Source organism: Saccoglossus kowalevskii, chromosome 2 (genome assembly GCF_978046115.1).
Source record: "Saccoglossus kowalevskii chromosome 2, keSacKowa6.1, whole genome shotgun sequence".
Taxonomy (NCBI): domain Eukaryota; kingdom Metazoa; phylum Hemichordata; class Enteropneusta; family Harrimaniidae; genus Saccoglossus; species Saccoglossus kowalevskii.
The window spans coordinates 41,451,775-41,468,698 of record NC_140642.1 but is presented as its reverse complement, the minus strand read 5'-3'; positions in this window follow the sequence as shown (position 1 = coordinate 41,468,698).

Genomic DNA, 16,924 nt, shown 5'->3' with positions numbered 1-16,924 from the left:
CTCTACTTTGCTATACTTTGCCACTATTTTGCAGCGCTTTGCCATTATTATTGCGGTACTTTGCCACTACTTTGCCGTACTTTGCCGTAGTGTGCACTACTTTCCCGTACTTTGTCACTACTTTGCCATACTTTGCCACTACTTTGCCGTACTTGGCCACTACTTTGCCTTTCTTTGCCACTACTTTGCCTTACTTTGCCACTACTTTGTCGTACTTTGCCACTACTTTGCAGTACTTTGCCGTACTTTGCCTCTACTTTGCTATACTTTGCCCCTATTTTGCAGCGTTTTGCCATTATTATTGCGGTACTTTGCCACTACTTTGCCGTACTTTGCCGTAGTGTGCACTACTTTCCCGTACTTTGTCACTACTTTGCCATACTTTGCCACTGCTTTGGCGTACTTTGCCACTACTTTGCGGTACTTTGCCACAATTTTGCCGTATTTTGCCACTACTTTGCCTTACTTTGCCACTACTTTGTCGTACTTTGCCACTACTTTGCCTTACTTTGCCTCGACTTTGCTATACTTTGCCACTATTTTGCAGCGCTTTGCCACTATTTTGTCGTACTTGCCACTACTTTGACATTCTTTGCCACTACTTTGCTGTACTTTGCCACAACTTTGCCGTACTTTGCCGTACTTGTACACTATTTTGCCGTACTTTGCCACTACTTTGCAGTACATTGCAACTACTTTGCCGTACTTTGCCACTACTTTGCCGTACTTTGCCACTAATTTGCCGTACTTTACCACTACTTTGCCGAACTTTGCCACAACTTTGCCGTATTTTACCATACTTTACCACTACTTTGCCGTACTTTGCCACTACTTTGCCCTACTTTGCCACTACTTTGCCTTTCTTTGCCACTACTTTGTCGTACTTTGCCACTGCTTTGCCGTACTTTGCCACTACTTTGCGGTACTTTGCCACTATTTTGCCGTATTTTGCCACTCTTTTGCCTTACTTTGTCACTACTTTGTCGTACTTTGCCTTACTTTACCACTACTTTGCCGTACTTTGCCACTGCTTTGCCGTACTTTACCTCTACTTTGCCGTACTTTGGCACTATTTTGCCTTACTTTGCCACTTCTTTGCCTTTCTTTGCCACTATTTTGCCGAACTTTGCCACTACTTTGCCGCACTTTGCCGTACTTTGCCCCTACATTGCCTCACGTTGCCATGACTTTGCCGTAATTTGCCGTACTTTGCCACTAATTTTCCGTACTTTGCCACTATTTTGCCGTACTTTGCCACTACTTTGCAGTACTTTGCCACTACTTTGCAGTACTTTACTACTATTTTGCCGTACTTTGCCACTACTTTGCCGTACTTTGCCACTACTCTGCCGTACTTTGCCTACTACTTTGCCGTACTTTACCACTACTTTGCCGGACTTTGCGACAACTTTGCCGTACTTTACCATACTTTACCACTACTTTGCCGTACTTTGCCACTACTTTGCCGTACTTTGCCACTACTTTGCCTTTCTTTTCCACTACTTTGCCTTACTTTGGCACTACTTTGCCGTATTTTTTCATTACTTTGCCGAACTTTGGCACTACTTTGCCACTGCTTTGGCGTACTTTGCCACTACTTTGCGGTACTTTGCCACAATTTTGCCGTATTTTGCCACTACTTTGCCGTACTTTGCCACTACTTTGCCTTTCTTTGCCACTACTTTGCCTTACTTTGCCACTACTTTGTCGTACTTTGCCACTACTTTGCAGTACTTTGCCGTACTTTGCCTCTACTTTGCTATACTTTGCCCCTATTTTGCAGCGTTTTGCCATTATTATTGCGGTACTTTGCCACTACTTTGCCGTACTTTGCCGTAGTGTGCACTACTTTCCCGTACTTTGTCACTACTTTGCCATACTTTGCCACTGCTTTGGCGTACTTTGCCACTACTTTGCGGTACTTTGCCACAATTTTGCCGTATTTTGCCACTACTTTGCCTTACTTTGCCACTACTTTGTCGTACTTTGCCACTACTTTGCCTTACTTTGCCTCGACTTTGCTATACTTTGCCACTATTTTGCAGCGCTTTGCCACTATTTTGTCGTACTTGCCACTACTTTGACATTCTTTGCCACTACTTTGCTGTACTTTGCCACAACTTTGCCGTACTTTGCCGTACTTGTACACTATTTTGCCGTACTTTGCCACTACTTTGCAGTACATTGCAACTACTTTGCCGTACTTTGCCACTACTTTGCCGTACTTTGCCACTAATTTGCCGTACTTTACCACTACTTTGCCGAACTTTGCCACAACTTTGCCGTATTTTACCATACTTTACCACTACTTTGCCGTACTTTGCCACTACTTTGCCCTACTTTGCCACTACTTTGCCTTTCTTTGCCACTACTTTGTCGTACTTTGCCACTGCTTTGCCGTACTTTGCCACTACTTTGCGGTACTTTGCCACTATTTTGCCGTATTTTGCCACTCTTTTGCCTTACTTTGTCACTACTTTGTCGTACTTTGCCTTACTTTACCACTACTTTGCCGTACTTTGCCACTGCTTTGCCGTACTTTACCTCTACTTTGCCGTACTTTGGCACTATTTTGCCTTACTTTGCCACTTCTTTGCCTTTCTTTGCCACTGTTTTGCCGAACTTTGCCACTACTTTGCCGCACTTTGCCGTACTTTGCCCCTACATTGCCTCACGTTGCCATGACTTTGCCGTAATTTGCCGTACTTTGCCACTAATTTGCCGTACTTTGCCACTACTTTGCCGTACTTTGCCACTACTTTGCAGTACTTTGCCACTACTTTGCAGTACTTTACTACTATTTTGCCGTACTTTGCCACTACTTTGCCGTACTTTGCCACTACTTTGCCGTACTTTGCCTACTACTTTGCCGTACTTTACCACTACTTTGCCGGACTTTGCCACAACTTTGCCGTACTTTACCATACTTTACCACTACTTTGCCGTACTTTGCCACTACTTTGCCGTACTTTGCCACTACTTTGCCTTTCTTTTCCACTACTTTGCCTTACTTTGGCACTACTTTGCCGTATTTTTTCATTACTTTGCCGAACTTTGGCACTACTTTGCCACTGCTTTGGCGTACTTTGCCACTACTTTGCCTTACTTTACCTCGACTTTGCTATACTTTGCCACTATTTTGCAGCGCTTTGCCACTATTTTGTCGTACTTGCCACTACTTTGACATTCTTTGCCACAACTTTGCCGTACTTTGCCGTACTTTGACACTATTTGGCGTACTTTGCCACTACTTTGCAGTACATTGCAACTACTTTGCCGTACTTTGCCACTACTTTGCCGTACTTTGCCACTAATTTGCCGTACTTTGCCACTACTTTGCCAAACTTTGTCACTACTTTGCTGTACTTTGCCTTACTTTAGCACTACTTTACCGTACTTTGCCACTACATTGCCGTACTTTGCCGTACTTTACCTCTACTTTGCCGTACTTTGCCACTACTTTGCCGTACTTTGCCACTACTTTGCCGTACTTTGTAAATACTTTGCCACTACTTTGCCGTACTTTACCATACTTTACCACTACTTTGCCGTAGTTTGCCTCTACTTTGCCATACTTTGCCACTACTTTGCCTTTCTTTGCCACTACTTTGCCTTGCTTTGGCACTACTTTGCCGTATTTTTTCACTACTTTGCCGAAATTTTGCACTACTTTGCCGTACTTTGCCACTGCTTTGGCGTACTTTGCCACTACTTTGCGGTACTTTGCCACAATTTTGCCGTATTTTGCCACTACTTCGCCTTACTTTGCCACTACTTTGTTGTACTTTGCCACTACTTTGCCTTACTTTGCCTCGACTTTGCTATACTTTGCCACTATTATGCAGCCCTTTGCCACTATTTTGTCGTAATTTGCCACTACTTTGCAGTACTTTGCCGTACTTTGCCTCTACTTTGCTATACTTTGCCACTATTTTGCAGTGCTTTGCCATTATTATTGTGGTACTTTGCCACTACTTTGCCGTACTTTGCCGTAGTGTGCACTACTTTCCCGTACTATGTCACTACTTTGCCATACTTTGCCACTACTTTGCCGTACTTTGCCACTACTTTGCCTTTCTTTGCCACTACTTTGCCTTACTTTGCCACTACTTTGTCGTACTTTGCCACTACTTTGCAGTACTTTGCCGTACTTTGCCTCTACTTTGCTATACTTTGCCACTATTTTGCAGCGCTTTGCCATTATTATTGCGGTACTTTGCCACTACTTTGCCGTACTTTGCCGTAGTGTGCACTACTTTCCCGTACTTTGTCACTACTTTGTCATACTTTGCCACTACTTTGCCTTACTTTGCCACCACTTTGTTGTACTTTGCCACTACTTTGCCTTACTTTAGCTCGACTTTGCTATACTTTGCCACTATTTTGCAGCGCTTTGCCACTATTTTGTCGTACTTGCCACTACTTTGACATTCTTTGCCACTACTTTGCTGTACTTTGCCACAACATTGCCGTACTTTGCCGTACTTTGCCACTACTTTGCCGTACTTTGCCACTAATTTGCCGTACTTTGTCACTACTTTGCTGTACTTTGCCTTACTTTAGCACTACTTTACCGTACTTTGCCACTACATTGCCGTACTTTGCCGTACTTTACCTCTACTTTGCCGTACTTTGCCACTACTTTGCCGTACTTTGCCACTACTTTGCCGTACTTTGTAACTACTTTGCCAATACTTTGCCGTACTTTACCATACTTTACCACTACTTTGCCGTACTTTGCCTCTACTTTGCCATACTTTGCCACTACTTTGCCTTTCTTTGCCACTACTTTGCCTTGCTTTGGCACTACTTTGCCGTATTTTTTCACTACTTTGCCGAACTTTTGCACTACTTTGCCGTACTTTGCCACTGCTTTGGCGTACTTTGCCACTACTTTGCGGTACTTTGCCACAATTTTGCCGTATTTTGCCACTACTTTGCCTTACTTTGCCACTACTTTGTCGTACTTTGCCACTACTTTACCTTACTTTGCCTCGACTTTGCTATACTTTGCCACTATTTTGCAGCCCTTTGCCACTATTTTGTCGTAATTTGCCACTACTTTGCAGTACTTTGCCGTACTTTGCCTCTACTTTGCTATACTTTGCCACTATTTTGCAGCGCTTTGCCATTATTATTGCGGTACTTTGCCACTACTTTGCCGTACTTTGCCGTAGTGTGCACTACTTTCCCGTACTTTGTCACTACTTTGCCATACTTTGCCACTACTTTGCCGTACTTTGCCACTACTTTACCTTTCTTTGCCACTACTTTGCCTTACTTTGCCACCACTTTGTTGTACTTTGCCACTACTTTGCCTTACTTTACCTCGACTTTGCTATACTTTGCCACTATTTTGCAGCGCTTTGCCACTATTTTGTCGTACTTGCCACTACTTTGACATTCTTTGCCACAACTTTGCCGTACTTTGCCGTACTTTGACACTATTTGGCGTACTTTGCCACTACTTTGCAGTACATTGCAACTACTTTGCCGTACTTTGCCACTACTTTGCCGTACTTTGCCACTAATTTGCCGTACTTTGCCACTACTTTGCCAAACTTTGTCACTACTTTGCTGTACTTTGCCTTACTTTAGCACTACTTTACCGTACTTTGCCACTACATTGCCGTACTTTGCCGTACTTTACCTCTACTTTGCCGTACTTTGCCACTACTTTGCCGTACTTTGCCACTACTTTGCCGTACTTTGTAACTACTTTGCCACTACTTTGCCGTACTTTACCATACTTTACCACTACTTTGCCGTAGTTTGCCTCTACTTTGCCATACTTTGCCACTACTTTGCCTTTCTTTGCCACTACTTTGCCTTGCTTTGGCACTACTTTGCCGTATTTTTTCACTACTTTGCCGAAATTTTGCACTACTTTGCCGTACTTTGCCACTGCTTTGGCGTACTTTGCCACTACTTTGCGGTACTTTGCCACAATTTTGCCGTATTTTGCCACTACTTCGCCTTACTTTGCCTCTACTTTGTTGTACTTTGCCACTACTTTGCCTTACTTTGCCTCGACTTTGCTATACTTTGCCACTATTATGCAGCCCTTTGCCACTATTTTGTCGTAATTTGCCACTACTTTGCAGTACTTTGCCGTACTTTGCCTCTACTTTGCTATACTTTGCCACTATTTTGCAGTGCTTTGCCATTATTATTGTGGTACTTTGCCACTACTTTGCCGTACTTTGCCGTAGTGTGCACTACTTTCCCGTACTATGTCACTACTTTGCCATACTTTGTCACTACTTTGCCATACTTTGCCACTACTTTGCCTTACTTTGCCACCACTTTGTTGTACTTTGCCACTACTTTGCCTTACTTTAGCTCGACTTTGCTATACTTTGCCACTATTTTGCAGCGCTTTGCCACTATTTTGTCGTACTTGCCACTACTTTGACATTCTTTGCCACTACTTTGCTGTACTTTGCCACAACTTTGCCGTACTTTGCCGTACTTTGCCACTGCTTTGCCGTACTTTGCCACTAATTTGCCGTACTTTGTCACTACTTTGCTGTACTTTGCCTTACTTTAGCACTACTTTACCGTACTTTGCCACTACATTGCCGTACTTTGCCGTACTTTACCTCTACTTTGCCGTACTTTGCCACTACTTTGCCGTACTTTGCCACTACTTTGCCGTACTTTGTAACTACTTTGCCAATACTTTGCCGTACTTTACCATACTTTACCACTACTTTGCCGTACTTTGCCTCTACTTTGCCATACTTTGCCACTACTTTGCCTTTCTTTGCCACTACTTTGCCTTGCTTTGGCACTACTTTGCCGTATTTTTTCACTACTTTGCCGAACTTTTGCACTACTTTGCCGTACTTTGCCACTGCTTTGGCGTACTTTGCCACTACTTTGCGGTACTTTGCCACAATTTTGCCGTATTTTGCCACTACTTTACCTTACTTTGCCTCGACTTTGCTATACTTTGCCACTATTTTGCAGCCCTTTGCCACTATTTTGTCGTAATTTGCCACTACTTTGCAGTACTTTGCCGTACTTTGCCTCTACTTTGCTATACTTTGCCACTATTTTGCAGCGCTTTGCCATTATTATTGCGGTACTTTGCCACTACTTTGCCGTACTTTGCCGTAGTGTGCACTACTTTCCCGTACTTTGTCACTACTTTGCCGTACTTTGCCACTACTTTGCCGTACTTTGCCACTACTTTACCTTTCTTTGCCACTACTTTGCCTTACTTTGCCACTACTTTGTCGTACTTTGCCACTACTTTGCAGTACTTTGCCGCACTTTGCCACTACTTTGCCACTACTTTGCCGGACTTTGCCACTTCTTTTCCACTACTTTGCCTCTACTTTGCCGTACTTTACCACTACTTTGCCATACTTTGCCACAACTTTGCCGTACTTTGCTGTACTTTGCCACTACTTTGCCGTACTTTGCCACCACTTTGCCGTACTTTGCCGTACTTTGCCGTACTTTGCCCCTACATTGCCTCACGTTGCCATGACTTTGCCGTAATTTGCCGTACTTTGCCACTAATTTGCCGTACTTTGCCACTACTTTGCCGTACTTTGCCACTACTTTGCAGTACTTTGCCACTACTTTGCAGTACTTTACTACTATTTTGCCGTACTTAGCCACTACTTTGCCGTACTTTGCCACTACTTTGCCGCACTTTGCCACTACTTTGCCGTACTTTACCACTACTTTGCCGGACTTTGCCACAACTTTGCCGTACTTTTCCACTACTTTGCCGTACTTTGCCACTACTTTGCAGTACTTTGCCACTACTTTGCAGTACTTTACTACTATTTTGCCGTACTTTGCCACTACTTTGCCGTACTTTGCCACTACTTTGCCGTACTTTGCCACTACTTTGCCGTACATTACCACTACTTTACCGGACTTTGCCACAACTTTGCCGTTCTTTACCATACTTTACCACTACTTTGCATTACTTTTCCACTACTTTGCCGTACTTTGCCACAACTTTGCCTTTCTTTGCCACTACTTTGCCTTACTTTGGCACTACTTTGCCATATTTTTTCATTACTTTGCCGAACTTTGGCACTACTTTGCCGTACTTTGCCACTGCTTTGGCGTACTTTGCCACTACTTTGCGGTACTTTGCCACAATTTTGCCGTATTTTGCCACTACTTTGCCTTACTTTGCCACCACTTTGTCGTACTTTGCCACTACTTTGCCTTACTTTGCCTCGACTTTGCTATACTTTGCCACTATTTTGCAGCGCTTTGCCACTATTTTGTCATCCTTGCCACTACTTTGACATTCTTTGCCACTACTTTGCCACTACTTTGCTGTACTTTGCCACAACTTTGCCGTACTTTGCCGTACTTTGACACTATTTTGCCATACTTTGCCACTACTTTGCAGTACATTGCAACTACTTTGCCGTACTTTGCCACTACTTTGCCGTACTTTGCCACTAATTTGCCGTACTTTGCCACTACTTTGCCAAACTTTGTCACTACTTTGCTGTACTTTGCCTTACTTTAGCACTACTTTACCGTACTTTGCCACAACATTGCCGCACTTTGCCACTACTTTGCCGTACTTTACCACTACTTTGCCGGACTTTGCCACAACTTTGCCGTACTTTTCCACTACTTTGCCGTACTTTGCCACTACTTTGCCGTACTTTGCCACTACTTTGCAGTACTTTGCCACTACTTTGCAGTACTTTACTACTATTTTGCCGTACTTTGCCACTACTTTGCCGTACTTTGCCACTACTTTGCCGTACTTTGCCACTACTTTGCCGTACTTTACCACTACTTTACCGGACTTTGCCACAACTTTGCCGTTCTTTACCATACTTTACCACTACTTTGCATTACTTTTCCACTACTTTGCCGTACTTTGCCACAACTTTGCCTTTCTTTGCCACTACTTTGCCTTACTTTGGCACTACTTTGCCATATTTTTTCATTACTTTGCCGAACTTTGGCACTACTTTGCCGTACTTTGCCACTGCTTTGGCGTACTTTGCCACTACTTTGCGGTACTTTGCCACAATTTTGCCGTATTTTGCCACTACTTTGCCTTACTTTGCCACCACTTTGTCGTACTTTGCCACTACTTTGCCTTACTTTGCCTCGACTTTGCTATACTTTGCCACTATTTTGCAGCGCTTTGCCACTATTTTGTCATCCTTGCCACTACTTTGACATTCTTTGCCACTACTTTGCCACTACTTTGCTGTACTTTGCCACAACTTTGCCGTACTTTGCCGTACTTTGACACTATTTTGCCGTACTTTGCCACTACTTTGCAGTACATTGCAACTACTTTGCCGTACTTTGCCACTACTTTGCCGTACTTTGCCACTAATTTGCCGTACTTTGCCACTACTTTGCCAAACTTTGTCACTACTTTGCTGTACTTTGCCTTACTTTAGCACTACTTTACCGTACTTTGCCACAACATTGCCGTACTTTGCCGTACTTTACCTCTACTTTGCCGTACTTTGCCACTACTTTGCCGTACTTTGCCACTACTTTGCCGTACTTTGTAACTACTTTGCCACTACTTTGCCGTACTTTGCCACTACTTTGCCTTACTTTGCCTCGACTTTGCTATACTTTGCCACTATTTTGCAGCCCTTTGCCACTATTTTGTCGTAATTTGCCACTACTTTGCAGTACTTTGCCGTACTTTGCCTCTACTTTGCTATACTTTGCCACTATTTTGCAGCACTTTGCCATTATTATTGCGGTACTTTGCCACTACTTTGCCGTACTTTGCCGTAGTGTGCACTACTTTCCCGTACTTTGTCACTACTTTGCCATACTTTGCCACTACTTTGCCGTACTTTGCCACTACTTTGCCTTACTTTGGCACTACTTTGCCGTACTTTGCCATACTTTGCCACTACTTTGCCGTATTTTGCCACTACTTTGCCGTACATTGACACTACTTTGCCTTGTTTACCACTACTTTGCCGTACTTTGCCACTACTTTGCCTCACATTGCCACTTCTTTGCCGTAATTTGCTGTACTTTGCCACTACTTTGCCGTACTTTGCCACTACCTTGCCGTACTTTGCCACTACTTTATAGTACTTTACTACTATTTTGACATACTTTGCCGTACTTTGCCACTACTTTGCCGTACTTTGCCACTACTTTGCCGTACTTTACCACTACTCTGCCGAACTTTGCCACAACTTTGCCGTACTTTACCATACTTTACCACTACTTTGCCGTACTTTGCCACTACTTTGCCGTACTTTGCCACTACTTTGCTTTTCTTTGCCACTACTTTGCCGTACTTTGCCACTACTTTGCCTCACATTGCCACTACTTTGCCGTAATTTGCTGTACTTTGCCACTACTTTGCCGTACTTTGCCACTACCTTGCCGTACTTTGCCACTACTTTGCCGTACTATACCACTACTTTGCCGAACTTTGCCACAACTTTGCCGTACTTTACCATACTTTACCACTACTTTGCCGTATATTGCCACTACTTTGCCGTACTTTGCCACTACTTTGCTTTTCTTTGCCACTACTTTGCCTTACTTTGGCACTACTTTGCCGTACTTTGTAACTACTTTGCCACTACTTTGCCTTACTTTACCATACTTTACCACTACTTTGCCGTACTTTGCCACTACTTTGCCGAACTTTGGCACTACTTTGCCGTACTTTGCCACTGCTTTGCCGTACTTTGCCACTACTTTGCGGTACTTTGCCACAATTTTGCCGTACTTTGCCACTGCTTTGCCGTACTTTACCTCTACTTTGCCACTACTTTGACGTACTTTGCCACTGCTCTGCCGTACTTTACCTCTACTTTACCGTACTTTGCCACTATTTTGCCGTACTTTACCACTACTTTGCCGAACTTTGCCACAACTTTGCCGTACTTTACCATACTTTACCACTTCTTTGCCATACTTTGCCACTACTTTGCCGTACTTTGCCACTACTTTGCCTTTCTTTGCCACTACTTTGTCGTACTTTGCCACTGCTTTGCCGTACTTTGCCACTGCTTTGCCGTACTTTGCCACTACTTTGCGGTACTTTGCCACAATTTTGCCGTACTTTGCCACTACTTTGCCTTACTTTGCCTCTTCTTTGCCACTACTTTGACGTACTTTGCCACTGCTCTGCCGTACTTTACCTCTACTTTACCGTACTTTGCCACTATTTTGCCGTACTTTACCACTACTTTGCCGAACTTTGCCACAACTTTGCCGTACTTTACCATACTTTACCACTTCTTTGCCATACTTTGCCACTACTTTGCCGTACTTTGCCACTACTTTGCCTTTCTTTGCCACTACTTTGTCGTACTTTGCCACTGCTTTGCCGTACTTTGCCACTACTTTGCGGTACTTTGCCACTACTTTGCCTTTCTTTGCCACTACTTTGTCGTACTTTGCCACTGCTTTGCCGTACTTTGCCACTACTTTGCGGTACTTTGCCACTATTTTGCCGTATTTTGCCACTATTTTGCCTTACTTTGTCACTACTTTGTGGTACTTTGCCTTATTTTACCACTACTTTGCCGTACTTTGCCACTGCTTTGCCGTACTTTACCTCTACTTTGCCGTACTTTGGCACTATTTTGCCTTACTTTGCCACTTCTTTGCCTTTCTTTGCTACTATTTTGCCGAACTTTGCCACTACTTTGCCGAACTTTGCCGCACTTTGCCACTACTTTGCCACTACTTTGCCGGACTTTGCCACAACTTTGCCGTACTTTACCTCAACTTTGCCGTACTTTACCTCTACTTTGCCGTACTTTGTAACTACTTTGCCACTACTTTGTCGTACTTTACCATACTTTACCACTACTTTGCCGTACTTTGCCACTACTTTGCTGAACTTTGGCACTACTTTGCCGTACTTTGCCACTGCTTTGCCGTACTTTGCCACTACTTTGCGGTACTTTGCCACAATTTTGCCGTACTTTGCCACTGCTTTGCCGTACTTTACCTCTACTTTGCCGTACTTTGCCACTACTTTGCCTTACTTTGCCTCTTCTTTGCCACTACTTTGACGTACTTTGCCACTACTTTGATGTACTTTACCTCTACTTTGCCGTACTTTGCCACTACTTTGCCGTACTTTGCCACTACTTTGCCGTACTTTGCCACTACTTTGCCGTGCTTTGTAACTACTTTGCCGTACTTTGCCACTACTTTGCCGAACTTTGGCACTACTTTTCCGTACTTTGCCACTGCTTTGCCGTACTTTGCCACTACTTTGCAGTACTTTGTCACTACTTTGCCACTAATTTGCCACTACTTTGCCTCTACTTTGCCTCTACTTTGCCTCTACTTTGCCTCTACTTTGCCACTACGTTGCCACTACTTTGCCACAACTTTGCCACTACTTTGCCACTACTTTGCTGTACTTTGCCTCTATTTTGCGGTACTTTGATACTACGTTGCCATACTTTGCTACTATTTTGCCGTACCTTGCCACGACTTTGTCGCACTTTGCCACTACTTTGCCGTACTTTGCCACTACATTGCCATACTTTGCCACTACTTTGCGGTACTTTGTCACTACTTTGCCGTACTTTGCCACTACTTTGCAATACTTTGCCACTACTTATCCGTACATTGCCACTACTTTTCTATTCTTTGCAGTACTTTGCCACTACTTTGCCATACTTTGCCACTACTTTGGCAGTACTTTGTCACTACATTGCCATACTTTGTAACTACTTTGCAGTTTATTACCACTACTTTGCCGTACTTTGCCACTGCTTTGCCGTACTTTGCCACTACTTTGCCTTACTTTGCCACTACTTTGCCAGTTCTTTGCTACTACTTTGGCGTACTTTGTCACTAATTTGCCATACTTTGTAACTACTTTGTCTCTACTTTTCAGTACTTTGTCACTACTTTGCCACTAGTTTGCCACTACTTTGCAACTATGTTGTCACTACTTTGCTATACTTTGCCACTACTTTACCTTACGTTGCCACTACTTTGCCGTACTTTGTTGTACTTTGCTACTACTTTGCCACTACTTTGCCGTACTTTTTCGCTACTTTGCAGTACTTTGTCACTACTTTGCCACTACTTTGCCTCTACTTTGCCTCTTCTTTGCCTCTACTTTGCCACTACGTTGCCACTACTTTGCCACTACTTTGCCTCTTCTTTGCCTCTACTTTGCCACTACGTTGCCACTACTTTGCCACTACTTTGCCACTACTTTGTACTACTTCGCTACGACTTTGCCGAACTTTCCTACTACTTTGCCGTATTTTGCCACTACATTGTCGTACTTTGCCACTACTTTGCCGTACTTTGCCTCTACTTTGCCATACTTTACCACAACCTTGCAGTACTTTGCCAACATTTTGCCGTACCTTGCTACGACTTTGCCGCACTTTGCCACTACTTTGTCACTACTTTGCCGTACTTTGCCACTACTTTGGCATACTTTGCCACTACTTTGGCATACTTTACCTCTACTTTGCCATACTTTACCTCTACTTTGCCATACTTTACCGTACTTTGCCGCTACTTTGCCGTACTTTGCCGTACTTTACCTCTACTTTGCCGTACTTTGCCACTACTTTGCCGTACTTTTGCCACTACATTGCCGTACTTTTCCACTACTTTGCCGTACTTTTCCACTACTTTGCCGTACTTTGTCACTACTTTGCCGTACTTTGCCTTACTTTACCACTACTTTACTGTACTTTGCCACTACTTTGCCGTACTTTGCCACTACTTTGCCGTACTTTGCCTCTACTTTGTTTGTACTTTGCCTCACTTTACCACTACTTTACCGTACTTTGCCACTACTTTGCCGTACATTGCCACTACTTTTCCGTTCTTTGCAGTACTTTGCCACTACTTTTCCGTACTTTGCCACTACTTTACCGTACTTTGCCACTACATTGCCATACTTGTAACCACTTTGCAGTACTTTGCCACTACTTTGCCGTACTTTGCCACTACTTTGTCGAACCTTGCAACTACTTTGCCATACTTTGCCATACTTTGCCCTACTTTGCCGTACTTTGCCACTGCTTTGCCGTACATTGCCACTACTTAGCCTTACTTTGCCACTACTTTGCCAGTTCTTTGCTACTACTTTGCCGTACTTTGCCACAACTTTGCCACTACTTTGCCACTACTTTGCTGTACTTTGCCTCTATTTGCAGGTACTTTGATACTACGTTGCCATACTTTGCCACTACTTTGCCGTACCTTGCCACGACTTTGCAATACTTTGCCACTACTTATCCGTACATTGCCACTACTTTTCTATTCTTTGCAGTACTTTGCCACTACATTGCCATACTTTGTAACTACTTTGCAGTTTATTACCACTACTTTGCCGTACTTTGCCACTGCTTTGCCGTACTTTGCCACGACTTTGCCTTACTTTGCCACTACTTTGCAGTTTATTACCACTACTTTGCCGTACTTTGCCACTGCTTTGCCGTACTTTGCCACTACTTTGCCTTACTTTGCCACTACTTTGCCACTACTTTGCTGTACTTTACCTCTACTTTGCTGTACTTTACCTCTACTTTGCCGTACTTTGCTACTACTTTGCCATACTTTGCCACTACTTTGCCATACTTTGTCACTCCTTTGCTATACTTTTCCGCCATTTTGCACTGCTTTGCACTGCTTTGCTGTACTTTGCCGTACTTTGCTGTACTTTGCCGCTATTTTGCAGTGCTTTGCCTTACTTTGCCGTACGTTGCCGTACTTTGCCACTACTTTGCCACTTCTTTGCCGCACTTTGCCACTACTTTGGCTTTCTTTTCCTCTAATTTGCCGTACTTTGCCACTACGTTGCCGTACATTGCCACTACTTTTCCGTTCTTTGCAGTACTTTGCCACTACTTTTCCGTACTTTGCCACTACTTTACGTACTTTGCCACTACATTGCCATACTTTGTAACCACTTTGCAGTACTTTGCCACTACTTTGCCGTACTTTGCCACTACTTTGTCGAACCTTGCAACTACTTTGCCATACTTTGCCCTACTTTGCCGTACTTTGCCACTGCTTTGCCGTACTTTGCCACTACATTGCTGTACTTTGCCTCTATTTTGCGGTACTTTGCTACTACGTTGCCATACTTTGCCACTACTTTGCCTTACTTTGCCACTATTTTGCCAGTTCTTTGTTACTACATTGCCGTACTTTGCCACTACTTTGCCACTAATTTGCCATACTTTGTAACTACTTTGCCTCTACTTTTCAGTACTTTGTCACTACTTTGCCACTAGTTTGCCACTACTTTGCAACTATGTTGTCACTACTTTGCTATACTTTGCCACTACTTTACCTTACGTTGCCACTACTTTGCCGTACTTTGTTGTACTTTGCTACTACTTTGCCACTACTTTGCCGTACTTTTTCGCTACTTTGCAGTACTTTGTCACTACTTTGCCACTACTTTGCCTCTACTTTGCCACTACTTTGCCACTACTTTGTACTACTTCGCTACGACTTTGCCGAACTTTCCTACTACTTTGCCGTACTTTGCCACTACTTTGCCGTACTTTGCCTTACTTTGCCATACTTTGCCACTACATTGTCATACTTTGCCACTACTTTGCCGTACTGTCACAGGGTGCTAGTTGGGTTGAGCTAAGGTTTCAAATTGTCCCAAACAAATGACACCCATAACACTCCTGTGAACTGGGTCCTTTAATAATTCGAAACTTAAGACAGTTGTATAATTTATATGCGACATAAACAACAAGTACACGCTACACGAGTAAGGCTTAAACAACGTACTTTATTCCACACACCTAAAAGATGGGCAGGAAATGCCTGACCCGTTACAAGGGGTAGTGGGGTACACGTTGTTTTGTTACACAAAAATATAACACTAGAAATATAATTCAGTAATAATATTGTAATATTTCCACACGGGAAAAGGGTAGTGGATTACGTTATACTATTACGAGGAAATGCCTAAATCGATAATGTAAATAATTGTCTAACATAGAATCTTGCATGCATGCATAAAACTAAGAGACAAACATACATAACAAACAACGGACGCAAATAATATACTGGCGATCGGACACAGCCCTACCTACGTACAGTTTCTTCAACGTAGATGAAAACGGGTCTTTGCGTGATAACGGTGTATTTTCCAGCGAGTCTCTGCTAACGGTGGCGACGACGGTAATTACAAAACGCAGTCAGAAGCACTGTAGTCGTAGAATACACGCTGCACACTCAGTCGAGCACGATACCAATCAATTACAGAGTTTATCTGTCCAATATTCGTAACTTGTAGAAGGAGAGTGGTCCGGGTGGATTCCCTTGCACCGCAGTACACCTCCGTAGCCAGTAACATAAATTAGAAGGCACATCCAGTTCAGAACCAAAATCGGGAATGTCATTCACTGGCGAGTTTCCCCACTCGTTAACTGCAGTAGGCCGGAATTGGCCAATAGAATTATCTTTATGATGCACATTCCGTAGATCACAATACATAAATTTGTATGACAATAAACAGTGTATTGTTCTAACGTTACTTGCAAACGCGTGATTAGTAGACACGTAACAAATGGTATACTGCCAGCAACGGCGAACCGACGACCTCCAGAATAGATCACAAACTCCCATGATGCAAAATTATTCAATGGTTTACTGTGGTACCTACAAGATCGGACATCCACATTTGATCACATGAACGTTCAGATCGGGTTCTATCAAAGTCCGCTTCCCTAGTGCTGACTAAAAGAAACATCTTGCCACTCTATATTTAACAATTATCTATCGCCAAAAACAACATTGCCTATCTATCGCCGTAAGACAAACACAAAACGCCACCATCACGACATACAACATAAACATGATTTAATGTTTGACATTCGTGACACGTACTTTGCCACTACTTTGCCATACTTTACCACAACCTTGCAGTACTTTGCCAACATTTTGCCGTACCTTGCCACGACTT